The following is a 20,165-nucleotide window of genomic DNA, read 5'->3' on the forward strand; positions in this document are numbered from 1 at the left end:
TATGAACTATTCTTCTAGGACTTCCCGGCTTTAACTTTTGAAAGGCCAACAGTAGTGACTCTAGGATCTGACACCATCTCTGCCATCCAAGCAGTGGCTTACTGCCTCTGGATGCTCCATCACTTTTGTCCCAGGAGGAGTGACTTTCGACTTGGACTCAGGGCCTGAGTGCTGTCCCTCAGCTCTCCAGCTCAAGACTAGCACCGTACCACTTTTGAGCTCCACACTACTCCATTCCCAGCACTCTGCTGGCTGATTAGAGACAAGCCTCTCACAGGGACCTTTCTTTGCCCGGGCTGTCTTCGAACCGCAGATTCAGATCAATGAGTCTTATAAGGGGCCACTTTACTCCAATTATAAGCAACAAGGTGGTCCACACAGAAGTAGTTTTTAAGCATGCTCTCTTACCTGGAACTTATTAAGGGTCAGTATTAGATCTTGACAAACTTGTAGGAATCACCTGTGCTTCTCTGTGGGCCTGCTGGAAACTGTTACAAAAAAACCTACAAAGAAGCTGGAATGGCAATTAAACATTTTGGTAGCCATAATTCTCCTTTTCTCACTTTGCAATAATTATTTAGGACAATTTTACTTCCAAATTTCTTCCAAAAGGCTACAAAAACAAAACAATTAATACAAAAGGAGGAAAACACACAGGCCTAAGAAAAGTTACGAGTTGGAGATCTCCCAAGCTGGCCCACAACCTCCTACAAGGGTGCAGAAGGAATGGACCCGAGTTGGCCCACAACCTCCTGTAAGAAGGAGTGGACCCGAGTTGGCCCACAACCTCCTGCAAGGGTGCAGAAGGAGTGGACCCGAGTTACGAGTTGGAGATCTCCCAAGTTGGCCCACAACCTCCTGCCAGGGTACGGGAGGAGTGGACCCAAGTTGGCCCACAACCTCCTGCCAGATAAGCAGAAGGAGCAGACCCAAGTACAAGGTGGGCGGGTTGAGTCTCGTTTAGGAGGTCCTCCTGGTCAGTTCCGGCCAAAAACCAAACTGACTCGCGCCCTACAAGCAAAAGCAAAACAGACAAATTACAGGACAAGACAAATGAACAGTGCTGTTTTCTTACCTTCGGAGTCTGGGATCTCGGGGTCTCTGGGGCTATCCCGGACGAAACCCCAAATGTTGTGCCAAGTCGCAAGACCACCCCCAAGAAGACCACCGAGATTCAGACACTCCGAAATGCAAAAGCAAGGCAAGGCTTTATTTAACGAGCTGCCGACTCGGGCTTCCTCCTAACCTCCGCTGTGTCGGTGGATAGGACGAGGCCCGAGTCGGCAGCTCGTTAAATAAAGCCTTGCCTTGCTTTTGCATTTCGGAGTGTCTGAATCTCGGTGGTCTTCTTGGGGGTGGTCTTGCGACTTGGCACAACAATGGTATGTGGCTTCAAAGGAAAACCCTGGCTAGGGCATCGGTAGCTCAGACCTATAATCCTAGCTACTCAGGAGGCTGAGATCTGAGGATTGGTTTAAAGCCAGCCTGAGCAAGGAAAAGTCCTTTAGACTCTTGTCTTCCAGTTAACCACGAAAACTGGAAGTGGAGCTGTGGCTCAAGTGGTAGAGCATGAGTCTTGAGTAGAAAAGCTCAGAGATACAGTGCCCAGGCTCTGAGGTCAAGCCTCATTACTGACCAAAAAAAAAAAAAAGAAAGAAAGAAAGAAAGAAAAAGAAAAGAACCCCCCTGGCTTAAACCAAAGTCATGTATTGGGAAGAATCCAGTGGAACCCAAGAACATGGGGCCCTGCTGTTCCTCTCAGGAGTAAGACAGAATGGTGTGATTTCTTTAGGCAATCATGGGCTCTTGTCCTTAGCACCCGTGATATAGGCTGAACTCTGTTTACAGACCACTTTCTTGGTCTCAGCTGACATGTAGCAGAAAATAGCAACCTAGTTATTGCATACTATGACCCACCATTTCAACCCAGACTATATGGTGTGTGTGTGTATGCGCGCGCGTGCGTGTGCATGCGCACGCACACACATGTCAATCCTATGGCTTGAATTCAGGGCTTGGGTTCTGTTCCTGAGCATTTTTGCTTAAGGCTAATGCTCTACCACTTGAACCATCATTCCATTTTCAGCCTTTTAATTTTTTTAATAATTGTTATCATAAAGGTGATGTACAGAGGGGTTACAGTTACATAAGTCAGGTAAAGACTACATTTTTTTGGACAATGTCACCTCTTCCCTTGCTCTTTCTCAATTTTTCCCTCCTATCCCCACCCACAAGTTGTATAGTTCATTTCCAACATAGTGTTTATCCATTGCATTTGTTTAACTGATTGTCCCTCCATTTCTGTGCATTTGCAGCTCTTTGGGTAGTCAATTGGAGATAAGAGTCTCACAGACTTTCCTACTGGGACTGGCTTCCAACCTCAATCCTCATATCTCAGCCTCTTGAGTAGCTAGGATTATAGGCGTAAGGCACTGGCACTGTCACCTGGCCAGACTCCTTTTTTTTTTTTTTTTTTTTGTGCCTGGCCTTCTCTCCCTCCCTCCTGCCTTAGCTACGCCTCCTCTTTCCCCTGTGGCCATAGAGGCTAGGCTTGTGTAGGAAAAGGATGGATGGATTTCCCTCACTAGAAAACTAAAGGTGGAAAGAAGAAAGTTTCCCTTCCTTTTTATCTGATCTTCTGGGTTTCTGCTTCCTCTGATCTTTTGTTGCCACTGTTTAGATTTTAGGGAGGAGCATCCACAGAGATTCTTTGTTCCTTCTAAGCTAAAACAGACACTGCTGGCCACTATCTTAGCAGCTTGATTCTCATTTCTTGCTAGGGTCTCCCTGAGCTTACCAAGACATTCCCCCCCCCCCCCCCCGACACACACACACGTATTGGAGGAGCTGTGAAATTGTGTCATCATTTTGAGGTTCTAGGATAATTTCCTAAAGGCATGAAGATTCATACCTACTTGTCCTGACTGGAGCAAATATTAAGAAACATTGTTTCTGAATTGGTATGAATTTTGTTTTGTGATTGTTTTTGCTAACTCCAACAGAATTCCACCAGATTCAGGATTTTTCAAAGCAGATCACAGCATCTTTTGGGTTTATTTTCCTTGCCATGCTGGGGTTTGAACTCAGATTTTAGTGCTCTACTTCTTGAGGCACATCCCTGACTTTTTGTTTCAAAAATGAAATTATTTACTTGTTTTTGTGCCACCTCTGGGGTTTGAACTCAGGAACTGGGCACTGTCCCTGAGCTTTTTTTTTTCCCCTTAAGGCTACTGCTTTACCAATTAAGCCACAGCTCTACTTCTGGCTTTTTAATGGTTAGTTGGAGGTAACAGCCTTGCAAATTTTGCTGCCTCGGTTGGCTTGGAACCATGATCCTTAGATCTCAGCCTCTTGAGTAGCTAGGATTACAGGTGTGAACCACTAGCACCTGACTATTAAAATCATCAGGTCTTGGTAAAATTTCTCAGTAGAAACTAGTACTAAAAATCTAAAAAGAGAACATAGGGCTTTTTAAAAACAATGATTTCTAGGCCCCACAAACCCCTAGACAATCATACTTCCTTATTTTGCCAGGAGAGTAGTTTGCCGGTTAAGTTTATAACCTTGATCCTTGTTCCGCCCCCTCCCATCCAGTGTAGTTAGACATTAATGGCATGCCTGCGGAAGGAGAGCTTGCTGCCGACCTCATCTTCTTTGAACTTACTGTTCACATCAAAGTCTTCTAAAGGTCAGCAACACAAGTAACTTGTGTTCTCCCTCCCGGCAAAGCACAGATTTATGAGTTAACAAGTGTAATTAGAAAAAGGCGAGTATATTTATTGTGCAAATAACAGGAAAATTCACTCACAGTAAGAACTGTATGTACATCTGTCTACATTCTTCAGACAGTTCTATTCAACTGATCGTTACACAAGTATGTATGGCTAGGTTCTGGTGGCTCACACCTGTAATCCTAGCTACTCCAGAGGCTGAGATCTGAGGACCATGATTAGAAGTCAGCCCTAGCAGGAAAGTCTGTGAGAGTCCTTATTTCCACTTAGCTACCATAAAGCCAGAGTTGGAGTGCTAGAGTGCTGGCCTTGATCAAGAAAGCTCAGAGACAGCACCCAGGCACTGAGATCAAGTCCCAGGATTGGTATCAAAAACAAAACAAAAATACATGTATATGTGTGTATATAAGTATTTATTTACTTTTATGCCATTTACTGGGACTTAAACTCAGGGCCTGGGCACTGTCGCTTAGCTTTTTCACTCAAGGCTCTTACTTTACCACTTGAGTCACAATTCCACTTCCAGATTTTCCTGCCTACGCTGGGTTATAACTGTAATCCTCAGATCTCAGCCTCCTAAGTAGCTAGGTACTGGTCCAGCTTAAACTGTTTTTTAGATGGAGGCTGAATGAGCAGCACTCTGAGAGACCCTTTCATGGTAGAGGGTGAGAAGAAAAATGGCCAGTCATTCATGACCGTTAAAACCTGTGGCTTGTGTGTTACTTCTGCTCATGTTACATTGGCCAAATTGTGCCAGCCATGAATGTGGGGCTGGTGAGTATAACTAATTCCTACATCTTGAAACATTGTAAGTCACACAGCAGTGTGAAAAAAAAATGTAATCTTCTTCCAGGGAGGGCAGAAAATATTTGTAGAAAACATAATGTGCTGTCATGGAAAACTATATTTAATTCAGAAAGGTTTAATAGCTTCTATGCCAATTTAGAAGTGATTTTTACAGTGGATTAAATCTCTGTTTTGGGTTTTGAGAAGGCTATGCTTCAGAAATCTGCTGAGGTATGGAAAGTAAGGCCTACTGTTTTTGGATAAGATGTTAATTTTTTATGAGCAACTGAGCTGTGCCCACAACTTAGTAACTTTCCATTCATATCTGGAGAGTCTAGATCTGTATTTTAGTCATGAAATCAGGGCTGCAGATAAAGCTTAGTAGATTGTTTACCACCAAATCCTTTGCACCAAGAAAAGGGTAAGAAAAATGACATTCCTTATTCTCTCTTTTTCTTTCAAGTTTTTGGTTTATTTGGGTTTTTTTGTTGTTGTTGATTTTTTATTAATTAAATTTTATTGACAAGGTGTGGTGCAAAGGGGGTACAGTTACATGATAAGGTAGTGAGTACCTTTCTTGTGATATCTGTTACACCCTCATTTTTCCTTCCCTTCCCTAGTTCAGATAGGCATATATACAATATCCAGTGTACCAAAATCATATACAAGTAACCATGTAGGGTACGCCAAAGGAAATTCACCTAGAACATTAAACATAACGTCAACAATATTTCTTATTCTCTTGACTTTGCTGTCTAAATTTTTTACATACTGCTATCTTCTTGGACAACTAGGTTTTGTTTAACTGCCTATTTTTCTGTATGAGGAAACTAGTTAGAGATTAACAGTGTTGTCAAGAATGGGGTCTGGAAATGGAGCCTTTTGTTGAAAATAAAATTTGGTAGGTTCCGATAACTCTGTCCTGGAATTTTTTTCTTTTGAGAACAGAAATGCTATTGTATGCCCATGGCCCATGCCTGTAATCCTAGTTATTTGGGAGGCTGAGATCAGGAGGCTCAAAGTTGGAGGCTAGCCCTGGCTTCCATCTCCAAATTAGCCAGCAAAAAGCTGGGCTACATGCATTGTTAAAGGGTAGAGGGCCAGCTAAGCAAGCAGGTTGGAGTGAGCTCAAGGCCCTGAGCGCAGACTTTGATACCAGTATGCACATGCACACACACACACACACACACACACACACACACACACACACACACAGAATTACTCAGTTGCTGTTAATATCCTCATCAGGAAATTTCTGCTGTATCACTTTAAAAGTCCAAAATGAGAATTCCATGAAGCACAAAGGTAAATCAGACACTGTGATATGAGATCTAGAACTGCAGTGCCTTCGTTATTCACCTCTGTGTGCTGGATCAACTCAGAACTTCTTGAGGAGGCATCTTGACAAATCCTATAGCTTCCCCACCCAGCCATGTGTGTGAGGCAGCAGGTGGTGGTAGCATCTATTTAAGCAGGAGTCTGGGAGAGGGTTTGTAATGTTCGTGAGAATGTTGAAATTTCTTCTTCCCCTACTGACTTCCAAAGTGCACTGGTGCTGTAGAACGCTGAAGTCCGGACTCAGTGAACGGGGTCTGGACTTGGTAAGCGGTGGCTCTGCCTCAACTCTTAGTGGAAACTTGTTTTTGTGAAGTAGTGTCCATTCATAAAATTGTAGATGATTTTACACAGTCATGCCTTTAAAGTATTGGGAACTTAGTATGCTGTACTTCCCTTCCTAATTGTAGTTCCTCTTGTTGAATTTGCACATCCTATTCCCTCAGCTACATTACTGAGGAGTTGTCACAGGGGGCCTCATGCATAGCCTTCCCGTGTACCGATCTTGTGAAGGCCTATTGGAAATGTTACTCTAGGACTTGATAGAAGGAAATTCTGGTACATTTCCTGGGGAAAATGCTTGATTTATTGAACAGTATAAGGCTCATTCAAGATGCCAATCCATTTCCCTTCTTCTGAATTTATTTAGCTTTTGTTAAGATAAATATAATTGCAGGTCATCTTGAATGTTGCCTTAAGGGCCTTGCAAGGAGGTTGGGCATAAATAAATGTGTTATACTTTCTCCATGCAGTTAAAATCTCAAGAAGGAGCTGGGCACTGGTGGCTCATGCCCGTAATTCTAGCTATTCTGGAGGCTGAGATCTGAGGATCACAGTTCAGAGGTAGCCCAGGCTACCAGGTTTGTGAGACTCTTATTTCCAATTAACCACCAGAAAACCAGGGTGGTGCTGTGTCTCAAAGTCGAGCACTAGTCTTGAGGGAAAAGCACAGGGATAGTGCCCAGGCCCTGAGTGCAAGCTCCACACTGACCAAAAAAAATCTCTAGAGGGCCCTGTGTACATGAAATACACACTCACATATTCATGTGCAGCCACATCATACTCCTTTCTGGGCTTGCCTGCTCTCCTTGTTCACCTGTCTGCAGGTGTTTCCCTACTCTATTGATAAGAAGGAGGGGTTGTTCATGTGTTCTGGGGTCTGCACTCATGCCTTGATCCAGAGTGGGACTGAGGTGGTAGAAGACACAGGTCCAAACTGGCAGCTCTGCGGAACAAATGTGGAAGATGCCTGGAGTTTAGCAAAGCTAGATTGGTCTGTAGCCCAGCACACTCTTCCAAATTCTGATGTGTTCTGTGGGCTAGCTAGCAATGTGTGCCTGCCTGTGCTCTCCTGAACACTCTGCTTCATTTCCCCTTTCTGGGTGTTGAAAACTTATGGAAGTCAAGCCAGAATCAGCCAACGTTAAACACCTCCCCTGCTGCCCTGCTGTACACAGCCTCCCTACAGTGTCTTCCTGGTTGCTTTATACTTTTTTTTTTTTTTTGCTTTGATGGATGATGTAAAACATGCTTGCATCAAATCTTTTTTAATATCACCTAGTTCTTCTGGCTCCCTAGTTATGCCTTGGCTTGCTTCTTCTTGGGCCTCAATTTGAGAGCCCTGAGAGCTCCATCTTTTCTTATTTAGCTTGGTGGCCTGTCCTCTTATGGTTTTAGGCATCACTGATTTCTCTGGTTGTTTTTCACATCAACCTACCCATCGCTGACTTATCTCTATAGTTCCACTTCAGAATTCAGTTACCTCCTTGCATCTCACCTGGGGACCACCTCTGAGTCAACACAGCCAAAATTCAGTTCCTGAACCTACCTCCCCCAACCCACACCACCAAACACATTCTTCCTTTGTTTTTTTTTTCTAGTGATGGATAGAAAAACCTGGAAATTTTGTGGTCAACTTACTACCCCTTTTCACATACCCCACATTGAACCCATACAAAATCCAGTTGATATCTCCCTAAAATCCATGGCAACAATGCCTCTTTCTTCCTGTCTAGTCCTGAATTGCTACCATGGCCTGCTAGATGGACTTCTCTTCTCTCTCGGTGGTCCATTTCCAGCAGTGATTCTTTTAAAAACAAAAGTCAGGGGTTGGAGATTTAGCTCTGTGGAAGACCTTGAGTTTGGTTTGCTCCTCAGCTTTACAAAATAAATAAATACTACTACTAATAATAAGTCTAAAAACAAAAGTCAGATTTGGGCACTTCTCTGCTGGAAGCCTAGCTTAGCTCTCTCTTTGCATTCCAGGAAAGCTTCCAGAGTTACCATGACATTGTGACGTGGTTCTTTAGCACTCTGTAACCTTTTCTATGGGACCCCTGCTCCATTGCTGTGCCTCAGCCATGCCCTAGTGCTTGCCCCCCTCCTCCAGGCCCCAGGCCTTTTGCACTGGCTGATTACTGTACCTGAAGTATCCTTATCTTCCCAAAGCCCTTCCTACTGTCTCCATCTCATCCACGAGGACTCAGTCATAACCTGCTTCCTTCTGACACTCCCATCCCCCTTTTCTGGCTCATTCTTTTCTTCCATTGTATAAATTAGCCAATAACACATTATATAATTGGCCTATTGTATTTGGTGTGGATTGCCTGTCTACCCAGTGGGATGTGGGCTGCCGCAGGACAGTGGTTAAGATCTGGTGCTGGTGAGTGGCACTTGAATAGAGATTGGTTGTCAACTGCACCGCTGATGAAGATGACTGCCCTTGTTCAGGCCACTCCTGTGAAGACATGGATGTGTCAGTTCACTGTCAGGAAAACTTCCATTTCCAGGTGAATTGTTGTGTGGCTCATCCTGTTTCTTTCTCTGCTTTGGCTGCCAAGGTGGCAGGGACTAGGTTTCTACTCCATTCTGATAGTGATTCACTTTGGGTACATTGGTGAAATAATGTAGCCCTGGTCCTCCTCTCTCCTTCCTTAGCTTTCTTTTTTTCTTGGTTGTGGAACTTGAACCTGTCGGGGCTTGGGCTCTGTACCCGAGTGTTTGTGCTCAATATAGTGCTCTACCACTTGAGCCACAGCTTCACTTCTGGCTTTTTGTGGTGGCTTTTTGTGGTGGAGATTAAGAGTGTCACATGCTTTTCTGCCTGGGCTGGTTTCAAACCTCTATCCTCAGCCTTTACTTGATTAAAAGCTGTTCTGTAATTCCTTTTTTGTTTTTTTTTTCAAACTAATTTAGTCTTTATTTATTTATTTATTTATTTATGGTGGTTTTTTTTTTTGTGTGTGTGTGACTCCTCAGGTAACTTCTGGGAAGGCATGACCTATAAGAATTCAAACAATCTACTGAAGGGGGCTCACTGGGCTGGTTTTCTTTTCAGCTTTTGTTTGTGCCCCTTGCTGGTTTGATCAGTGTTCTGAAACAGCAGGCTTCCCTCAGATTGAGTATTAACACACTTGTAAACCACTATTGTCTGCTTCTTTGGTTGGTGGTGCCCCTACTTTTGCTTCTTAAATGCAAGGCCCTTAGTCTGTGACAGAATATCCTTTGAAGTATTTCTAGCCAAGGCTCCATAAAAGCAATTGTTCACCCAGACTTGAAAGGATGGCATTGTGAAGTATTCCAGAGAGCTGGTCCCAGTGCTTGCTACCTCTGCCTCAAGTTTCAGGTGGTACCCAAAGCCACACCGGAAACCTCTGCCCAGAACTGCAGTTTTGCTTGATATCCTCAGAGAACTCTCTTTGAGTCTGGGCAATCTTTGCAAATTTGGATACATAGAAGCTTAGAAAAATAAGCAAAATTCCTCATTTCTGAGTTGGCACAATTTAAGGACACAGGAAAGCTGTACTTTTCCTTAAGTATGTGCTGCTGAAGCACTGTGATAGTGCAGGAAGCCACAGTAGGGGGTTGTATTCCCTGACAACTGTGGATTTCCAGGTGACAAAACATCAGACTTGTCACTCCAAGACTAGTGGATTCTGTGTTTGTTATTGTTGTTTGTTTATAATCTGTCTACCTAAAACCATTGGTTCTTAGTTCACCTTTCTATTTGAGTTGCTATTTTCCTGTAGTTTTGAACTCAGGGACTTATGCTTGGCAAGCAGGCATTCTACCACACTGGTCCACACCCCCTGATCCCCTCCTGTCCCCCCCCCCCCTTTTTTTTGTCCTGGGCTTGAACTCCAGGCCTGGGCACTATCCCTGAACTTCTTTTGCTTAAGGCTAGCACTCTACCACTTAAAACCACATGCCTTGCCTGGATTTTTGGTAGTCAATTGGAGATAAGAGTCTCACAGACTTTCCTGCCTGGGCTGGCTTTATTCCCAGATCTTCGATCTCCTGATTTCAGCCTCCTGAGTAGCTAGGATTACAGGCGTGAGCCATTGACACCTGGTGTCCTATTTGGATCAGGGTTACATAATGGCCTTTTTATTCTACAAACTTAAAATTTTCACTTGTCAGAAAAATAGTTTGAGAGGATCTCTGATAACTTTATTCCTTTAGTCTTCTTTGAAGTCCTATTATCAAATATTAGTCCTTAAGAAAGAAAATCCTCTGATTTTTCTTGCTGTTTTTTCTCCTTTTTTCACTGTCTTTTCACATCCTATTTTTGGTGAGAATTCCTCAGCTGTCCCCCATTTTGCTGACTAGGAAAATGATTTCCAAGTGGTGAATCCATGCCTCAGAATTTAAAAAGAAACAAGAAAACAACAGAGTGCAGTGAAAAGGCTCTCAGTTCCTGTGGCTGCCATCACTCTCCCCTTGCATGACACAGCAGGGTCTCATGAGGGTGGTCCAGGTGACAGGATGTGTAGCTGTTGTCCCCAAGGCCTCCTTTGAAACCGGACCTCACCAGGGAGGCACTGAAATAATCTTTGTCTTGGCATCCTTGCCAATACCGTTGTGTTATGAAACTTTTTTACTTTTGGCCAATCTGCCAAGTGAGAACATGGTATCTCAAGTGTTGTAATTTGTATTTCTATTAGGCGGTTGAGTATAAGCGCCACTTGTGTTTGCCTCTCTGTGAACTTTTTGGATGTTTTGCTTATTGGGTGGGTCGGTATTGAGTTACATAACTTGATATATCTATGTATCTATATCTCTTAGCACAGACTTGAAAGGGGCAGATGCAGTCAAGAATTCAATGGATCACAGACTTGATGCAATTAAGAATTCAGTGCATATTCTACAAAATTAAGAAAAGTGAGGGAAAGGGCAGATTGGGAGGGAATGTTCATAGGGGTGACATTGATCGAGATGTACTGCATTCACAAACTGCTTTGTTAAATGGCAACTCCTTTGTCCAACTACTTAGAGATAATAAAATTTAAAAAAACAAATTAGAAACTTCAGCCTTGGGGGACTTAAAAAAAGAGAGATTAAATAGGTAAATAATTACAAAGCAAACCGTTTGGGCAGATGAAGAGACTTGATTGTGGCACCTCTGTTTTTGACATGACTTTCGGTCCTTTCTCAGATGGTGACAGTGGACCTTGGAGGTTCTCCAAGGTTCATTTTCCTGAAATGGAAGAGACTGTAATGAACCAGGCACCATTTTTGTTCTGAACAGTGGCAGTCTTTTGCTCTCTCCCCTCAGTGTTACTCTGAATTAGCCCATAAAGCTAACAAATGTTCATCACCAGTGTCCATGTGTGGGAAATGCTGCTTGTCTTCCTCTGTCCCCCCAAGGGGAGGGAGAAGATGGTGAGTGGAGATGCCCACCTGTCATCCAGGCAGCATATCTGTGTAAAAGACATTCGAAAGCTTTCCTCCAGGTGGTAGTTTCACACAGCAGTTGAACTGAACTACGCATACATGGCCTAAGTGACACCATCTAGTCCTGACATCCACAATGGTGTTTTAACTGATGGGGACTTTTCACCCAGTTCCCAGAACTGCAGGTGAGTCTAGGGTCATTAAGCTCCTCGAGGAAAGTCTTGCTTCAGGGAATTCTTGCCCTGAGCTCCAAGGAAGTCTTGCTCCAGGGATTTCTTGCACTTCATTTCCCCCTAGCTTGCTTTGCTTCGGTAAGCAGGCTTATGCTAACTAAGTTTAGTCCCCCATACCCTCCATGTGATTTTTGCCCTTATAAACTTTGTCCTAACTGCATTGGAAGCTGCAGTCTTCTGGAGACACCACTAGCAGTCACCAGCTGTGTAATAAAGACTCTGGGTTGCACCTCTCGGAGTGTAGGCTTTTCTGTAACTCCCTGATAAGAATTCATGAAGAACAGAACTGGGTATGGTAGTACACACCTGTAATCACAGCATTTGGAAGACTGAAGCAGGAGGATTGGGAACTGAAGGCTAGCTACAGAAAGAGACTATCTCAAAACAATTAAAAAAGAAAGCCCCCAGACCTACTAATTGTCAGTACAAGCAGTTATAGAGGAGATGTAAAATAACATAGGGGGCTGCTCCAAGCCCCTGTGGTCAGTTCCCTCTTTCCCTCCACAAATATGAGGACTTGGGCTCCAGGTTAGCATATACTATACAAACTGTATATATTAGTGGCTCAAGAACATTCTTCTTTTTCTTTTTCAATGTAACTTTTTTTTCCTTTGGTGTCAGTGCTAGGGCTTGAACTCAGGGCCTGGACTCTGTCCCTGAGCTTCTTTTTACTCAAGGGTAGTATTCTACCACTTGAGTCACAGCACTACCTTTGGCTTTTCCTGAGTAGTTTATTGGAGATAAGAGTCTCATAGATGTTCCTTCACAGGCTGACTTTGAACAGCACTACCTTTGGCTTTTCCTGAGTAGTTTATTGGAGATAAGAGTCTCATAGATGTTCTTTCACAGGCTGACTTTGAACTGCAGTCTTCAGATCTCAGCCTCCTTAGTAGCTAAGATTATAGGCCTCACCCACCAGCACCCAACTTCCCTGAACATTTTCTTTACTCAAACCTAGCACTCTATCACTTGAGCACAGCTCCAGTTCTGGTTTTTGGTGATTAACTGGAGATAAGTCTCGCAGATTTTACTGTCTGGGCTGGCTTTGAACCTTGATCCTCAGATCTCAGCCTCCTGAGCAGCTAGGATTACAGGCATGAGCCACCACCAGTGCCCAGCTTTCCATTGTAACTATTTTCTTTTCTTTTTTATTATTAAATTTTATTTCATTTTATTTTTTGCCAGTCCTGGGGCTTGGACTCAGGGCTTGAGCACTGTCCCTGACTTCTTTTTGCTCAAGGTTAGCACTCTGCCACTTGAGCCACAGCGCCACTTCTGGCCATTTTCTATATATGTGGTACTGGGGAATTGAACCCAGGGCTTCATGTATACGAGGCAAGCACTCTTGCCACTAGGCCATATTCCCAGCCCCTGTAACTATTTTCAATTGTACAATCCAGTAATGCTGTGTGCATTTGCATTGATGCACAGCCACTGCTATGCTCAATGTGCAAGGGCCTTTTCATCTTCTTAAAGAGAAGTTCTGTACCCATTAAACACTGACTCAGTTTCCTGCCCCGTTCCAAGCTGTGGTAACCACGGTTCCACTTCCTAATTACGTTTAGCTACACAGTTGATTGCCAGGATCCTAACATTCCTTCCTATGTGAAAACCTTCAGTAACCTACATAGCCTAATGTACTGCTATAGCCTCATCCTGGGACTAAGAGGCAGTCTTTGCCACTGATCTTGAAGCATCTTAGGAGTGGATAAAACTGAGTTTCATTATGAGCAGTGCACTTCCGTATTTGGGAAGTGTGAATGAAAAGATTTTCTTACCAGCCAGGTGCCAATGGCTCACACCTATAATCCTAGCTACTCAGGAGGCAGAGATCTGAGGATCACTGTTCAAAGCCAACCCAGGCAGGAAAGGTTCTGAGATTCTTATCTCCAATTAGCGGCTCAGAAAAAGCCAAAAGTGAGGATGTGGCTCAAATGGAAGAGTGCTAGTTTTGGGCAAAAGAAGCCTAGAGAATGTACCCAGGCCCTGAGTTCAAGCCCCAGGACCAGCAAAAAAAAAAAAAAAAAAAAAAAAATTCTTACCTAGAGAAGTATCTCAGGCAACAGTGTTTTTTCTTCTTTTTTCTTATCTCTTAGCCAGAGAGCTGAATGGGATTGTTGTGGAATGATAAGCCATGTGTGTGTACACAGCTGCCTGAGGGTGGCTGTGCGTGGGGAGGCAGGGTGTGATGGTTGGAGATAATGGGCATCTGGCACCACGTCCTTGTGCTGCAGAACTCTCGGGGAATTGGATCTTGTCCTGCAGTGCTGGTGGTCTTTGAAGAGGAAGGACTTTTTGAATGTTTGCACTACTTTGAAGCCGACACCATGGAGATACTTTGACTTACTGCAAGTCAGAGGTGAAGCTGAGACTGGGAGGTTTTCTTATGCAGGAACAAAGGTGGTTGTTGGGAGGAGGGGGAAGATGAAGAAAAGGAGATCATTTATCTTGCCAACAATTTTTTTTGTTGTTGTTTTAAACAAGGGTGGTTTGAGGGGTAATAACTGATTTTAGGATCCATTCTTCACTATGTGTCTTAGAAGTTTGGTGCAGGTTTTACATCTGCCAATTTGTGATTTTAGGCTTGCCATTTGCCTTCCCTAAGACTTAACTTTCTCCTCTGAGGAATGGACAAAGAAAAGGAGATATGCAGAACACATTTGAGGCATAGCACAGTTGAAACACTTAACATGAAATATCTTCTGTCCCTGGACAGGACAGGAGGGCAAAGTTGTGTGGAAGAAAATACATATAGGAATGTAAACATGTATGTTTACTACTATATTATAAATGTAAGTGCAGGGGGCTGGGAATATGGCCTAGTGGTAAAGTGCTTGTCTCGTTCGTATACATGAAGTCCTGGGTTCGATTCCTCAGAACCACATATATAGAAAAAGCTGCAAGTGGTGCTGTGGCTCAAGTGGTAGAGTGCTAGCCTTGAGCAAAAAGAAGCCAGGCACAGTGCTCAGGCCCTGAGTTCAAGCCCCAGAACTGGCAAAAAAACAAAACCCAAACAATAATTGTAAGTGCATATGTACATACATGTATATAAATGTACGAGACAAGCACTCTTGTCACTAGGCCATATTCCCAGCCCACATGTATATAAATGTAAGTATACAGCCACGTTAAGTGTGCATGTATTTATTATACATATTTAAGTTATATGTTATAGGTATCATTTAAGTTATATATAATCATTAAGTTATATATTATACATGATATATATCATATGTATAACATATTTGATATAAATCACACATATAATTATCATATCACATATCTAATTTATCATATATTAAGTTATAAATGATATATATGTATATCCCCTTTTATTCCAAAATTCTGTATGTGTAGGGTGTATGTGGGTACCAGTACTAAGGCTTAAACTCAGGGCCTTAGATTTTTACTCCAGGCTGATGCTTTGCCACTTGAGCCGCACCTCTACTTCTCGTTTTTCTTGGTGATTAATTGGAGATAAGAGTCTCATGGACTTTCCTGCTCAGGATGGCTTTGAACTACAATCCTCAAATTTTAGCCTCTTGAGTAGCTTGGATTACAGGTGTGAGCCACCAGCAAGTGGCTACAAAATACCCTTAGATCATCTTACTCAGAATATTTGCCTCATTTGGATCCTGATGCTGGGGAGTCCAGACTGGCAGACGGTGACATTGCTGCCTAAGAAAGCCTAGACTCAGATGCTTGGCTCACTTACCTAAAACTGTCGGTGGAGCAACAGAGTCCAGTGCAGAGATCAGAGGAGCTCTGAGCTGCCCCTGCACATTATGCAGTTTTGAGACACACGTTGGAATTTGTTTACACTAGCTGGATTCATTATCAAACTGTCTGCCAGCCCTGCCTCCCTTTTCTCATGTTTGGGAAAAGCAAAACAAAATGATGAGTGTTACCAGTTGACACTCTCAGATTCCACAGATTTGGGCTGAGATGTGGAGGAGAATGTGTGTGCCCTTTCCTTCCACTTTGAACTTTTTTTGTTGGGCAGAGGTGGGGGAGGTGGGGGAGGTCAGTTAGTCATGGGGCTTGAACTCAGGAAACTCAGGGCCTGGGCACTGTGTCCCTGAGCTTTCCACTCAAGGCTAACACTCTACCCATTTGAGCCACAGCTCCACTACTGTTTTTCTGGTGGTTAATTGGACATGAAGAATCTCATGGACTTTCCTGCCTAGACTGGCTTTGAACCACTGTCCTCAGATCTCACCCTCCTGAGTTTCTAGGATTGCAGATATGAGACATCAGTGCCCAGCTTTACTTTAAATTTTTATCCACAGCCAATTGCCAAAGTTGGGAGCACGGGGCCAGGTGGGGAGGGAGGGGTGGGGGAGGAGGCAGGGAAAAGAGAGGGCAGCAATGAGCCAAATCTGTTATCTAATGTACCCAAATATTGTATCTGCTTTGATACTTATTGTGGCTCACTTGGAAAGGGCATGAAGTAATAATAAATCATGAGAGTGAGAAGAATAAACCTGAAAACAGCCCAACCTGTAGAAATTCAGAAAATGTAATGCAGAAATGTATGGGTTTTTTTTTTCCCCCTGGGCAACAGGGAACTTTTGAAGCTTGTTTTATTTTGAAAGCCATATTGTGCTCTGTGGGTGCAAATGCTTCTATCACACAAATCTGTTTCTTAATCACAAGGCCAGAGAGACTGTGGAGGTCACTACTAACAAAAAGGTGTGAGGTGCAATGGCTTTCTTAGCAAGTGCCAGGAGATTTCCTTGACAGAATGAAGGGCTAGGGTGGAAGAGATGTGCTGCTTTGAAAATATATATATATATATATGCATAATTTTATTATTATTAAGGTGTTAGAGGGGCTATTTCATAAATCAAGTAATGAATACATTTCCTTTTTTTGTACAATGTGGCCCTTTTACTTTCTCCCAGTTTCCCCTCCCATCCCTGCCCCCAAGTTACAGTAGTTCATTTGCCACATAGTGTACACTGAATAGCACTGTTTACCCTTTCTGGGCCTCTTCCCAACCCCCCAAAAGAAAAACCCAGAGCCAAAACAAACCACCATCACCAATAACAACAACAAGAAGATGTTTCCATTTCCTGGAGTGCTTTTTTCTTTCCAGTCCTGGGACTTGAACTCAGGGCCTGCACACTGTTCCTGAACTTCTTTTACTTAAGGCAAGCACTCTACCACTAAGCCACAACTCCACTTCTCGCTTTTTCTATATATGTGGTGCTGAGGAATTGAATCTAAGGCTTCATGTATGCTAGGCAAGTACTCTACCACTAGGCCACATTCCCAGCTCCTGGAGTTCATTTTGATCAATAGTATTTTAAATGTTTAGAGAAGTTACACTTTTGGGTTTCTCCCCTAAGGGTACTTACTAACTTCCTTTAGTCTGACTATATGTGAATGCTTAGAGTCCTATATAGGCTATTATCTCCAGTTATATTTTAGATGTAGCTTCCACATATGGGAGAAAACATGCACTGTTTATCACTCTGAGCTTGCCTATCTCACTTAGCATGATTTGTTCTAGATCCATCCATTTCCCTGCAAATGACATCTTATTCTTTCTAATGGGTAAGTAAAATTCCATTGCATATGTATATCAAATTTCTTGGTCCATTAATCTATTGTAGGGCTTCTGGGCTGTTGCACTTGGTTATTGTGAATAATGCAGCAACAATCATGGATGCATAAGTGTTTTTTACCATATCCTGACTTGTAATGACTAGATGGCCAAGAGTGGTATGACTAGGTCACTTGGCTATGTTGATAGATATTCCTATCTTACAAATGCGCTAGAGGGCTGGGAATGTGGCTTAGTGGTAGAGTGCTTGCCTAGCATGTATGAGGACCTGGGTTTGATTCCTTGGTACTACATAAAGAGAAAACAAATGAAATGATATATGCTCTAAGAGAATGGGTTTATCCTTAGTTCTTGACAGCCTGGGTATTTGTTAAGGTGATCAGTGCTCTCTGTCCATCCTTCTATCTCTTTCTGAGTTCTCACAGTCTTTCCTATCTAAGGCGAGTTCCCCTTAGTTATGCTGTAACCTCTTGGCAGCCATTTTGCCGTTTACTCTTGAGCTCTGATCTTGGGCAGTGAGCTCCTGCCAATTGTAGTCAGGGTACAGATACAAAGACACCAAAAGGGTCAAGTGCTTTTTAGTGCCTTTCTTTCCTTAGTGTGACACCTTCTCCAAGAAGCTTTATAAAAGTACCAAAGTTCTCTTAATAGTCAATTCTGTGAGTTCTTTCTGTAAATATTTTGTTTTGCCTTGCCCCAGAAGAAACACTTGTCTTTTCATTTGAGTTGTATATTATAATAATCATGTAGATGGAGAAGGGAAAGGACATAGGGAACGGTGGCTAAGATAGGAAGCCAGGCCAGAGAATTCAAAATGATGTCTTTGACAAGGCACCTTGGCCCGCTTATGCTGGCTCTACAGCCGTGGGACCCAGCACATCACTTCCTGTCCAAGTTGGCACAGCAACTGGCACAGTGACTCTGCCCAGTGTTCCCAGACTGTGCTTGGCAGGTTTCCAGCAAAAGAGTCACCAGAGAAACAACTTCACCTTCTTTTCTCTCTGTCCTGCCTTGGGCAGCTTCCCCAGGCCAAAGTCCCTATGTCCTTTACATTTTGGAACAGGCCTGAGGCTCTAAGTCCTGCTTTTGAGAACTTAGTACTAGCATCTGGAACATTCCAGAATGTGTCATCCTTGGGAGAAGATCCATCATGGGCATGCCTGTGGTAGGAAGGACATACCCCTGTCTAATCATGTCTCTTTTAGGCTGGTCAGGAAATAATTCACCCTTTCAGGGCCTGCTGTGGACCTGGCACTACACTGAGTTCATGCATAACCATTGCCTCAAAGTGAGATTAGGAGAGGTTGCTGGCTCTGGATCCATGGCCAGGGTATATGTAATAGCATACTGAGGCAAACAGCTGGACCTCTGGGGACTGAGACAGACTGTCCAGTAAAAGTACTGGGCTGCAGAGTTGTCCATCCTAGCACCTGATGTTCTCATTGCATCGTGAGGCTGCTTGGGGGCCATTGAATAGTGGTATTTGTGATTTCCTCAGTTCTTGACAACTCGGGCATTCTCTAAGATGAGTGATGCCCTTTCGTACCATGCCCCCATCCCTTTCAGACCCTTACAGTATTCCCTGCCCAAATTTCTCCAAACAGGCCTGCTCAAGGCAATCTAAATGTTTTTCTATCATAGTCCCTCAAATTCTTCCAGGCTCAGCCCCTTGTCCATTTCCAAAGCTACCTCCACATTTTTCAAATATTTCTTACAGCACCTCTACTTTTAGGCCCCAAAGTCTGTATGACTTTTCCACCCTGGCTGTAATAGAAACTATGAATGCTAAAAACACATATCAGTATAGGTCTCACTAGAATAATAAAATCCAGGAGTTGCTAGGGTTGATTGCTTCTGAACATCTAGGAGAGAGTTGTTTCCTTGCTGTTCTCAGCTGCCTAAATTCATTGGCTTGTGAACTGATCCTCCATTTTTAAAGCCATCAGATGGCTAATTGAATCCCCTCCATGCTTCACATTTCTCTCTTCTGTCATCTGGTTGCTCTCTTCTTATAAGGAATCATGATTAGATTGAGCTCATGTAGGTAATCCAGAAAAATCTCTTCGTCTGATGGCCTTTCACCTTGATTCCGTCTGCACAGTTCCTGGTACCATGTTGATAATAAATTCTCGTTTGGCAATTAAGAGCTGGACATTTTCTGGTAACATGTAAACAAATACAGTATACAATTAACTCTCTGGTCTTTGTTGACTAAACATTTCACTTAGGGTCTGGAAACCTGCTCTGTGTGTGTGTGTGTGTGTGTGTGTGTGTGTGTGTGTGTGTGTGTGTGTGTGCGCGCGCGCGCTGTTCCTAAGGCTTGAACTCAGGGCCTGAGCACTGTCCCTGTGCTTTTTATTTTTCCTCCAGGTTAGTGCTCTACCACTTGAGCCACAGCTCTACTTCTGGTGGTTAATTGCAGGTAGGACTTTCCTATCTGGGCTGGCTGGAAGGATGTATTTTACAGGACAGGTGTAAGATGAGAAAGAGCTGCTGAAGAGTGGAAGTCCTACGTTCCATCCTCCTTCTAGTGAAAGGCAGTGTGAAAGACAGATCACTGGGGTTATGTCCAGTCTCCTTACTGTGTAATAAAGAAATATAACTAAAACAACCACAGCATACCCTTTTGTAATGAAGAGGAGTGCTAGAGTATAAAATTGTATATTCTTCTGCAGTGCTTTTTCTTCTTTGGAGACAATGCTAAGCTTCCTTGTTTGATGCTCTGTTCTTTCCTGGGAACACTGGCATCCCTTTGGTCTGTTACTGAGAGGGTCCCCTTGGAGAAGGCCCCCCCCCTCCCCACAGGACACCTGGAATTCCATGCCAGTTCCTGATCTG

The 20,165-nt window shown here is 43.4% G+C and overlaps 1 protein-coding gene and 1 long non-coding RNA gene across 4 annotated transcripts in view; one reads left to right on the plus strand and one right to left on the minus strand.

The window, feature by feature from the left end:
- The window catches only part of Kank1 (KN motif and ankyrin repeat domains 1), a 188,118-nt gene that overhangs the window by 18,599 nt on the left and 149,354 nt on the right, over nt 1-20,165 (plus strand). For 2 of the 3 annotated variants that reach the window (XM_048333023.1, XM_048333041.1), the window contains exon 1: nt 4,218-4,938. The exons of the other annotated variant lie outside the window; for it this stretch is intronic. The gene's annotated coding sequence lies outside the window, so the exon portion shown is untranslated. Of the gene's footprint in view, nt 1-4,217; nt 4,939-20,165 lie in introns of those variants that run through there. 3 annotated transcript variants of the gene reach the window in all.
- Nucleotides 1,673-19,679, minus strand: LOC125341062. The gene is made up of 3 exons (XR_007208870.1): nt 19,669-19,679; nt 9,311-9,315; nt 1,673-1,931 (listed from the first exon to the last, which is right to left on the minus strand). It is a non-coding gene; the product is annotated as an uncharacterized LOC125341062 (long non-coding RNA).

Source organism: Perognathus longimembris, chromosome 1 (assembly GCF_023159225.1).
Source record: "Perognathus longimembris pacificus isolate PPM17 chromosome 1, ASM2315922v1, whole genome shotgun sequence".
NCBI classification, from domain to species: domain Eukaryota; kingdom Metazoa; phylum Chordata; class Mammalia; order Rodentia; family Heteromyidae; genus Perognathus; species Perognathus longimembris.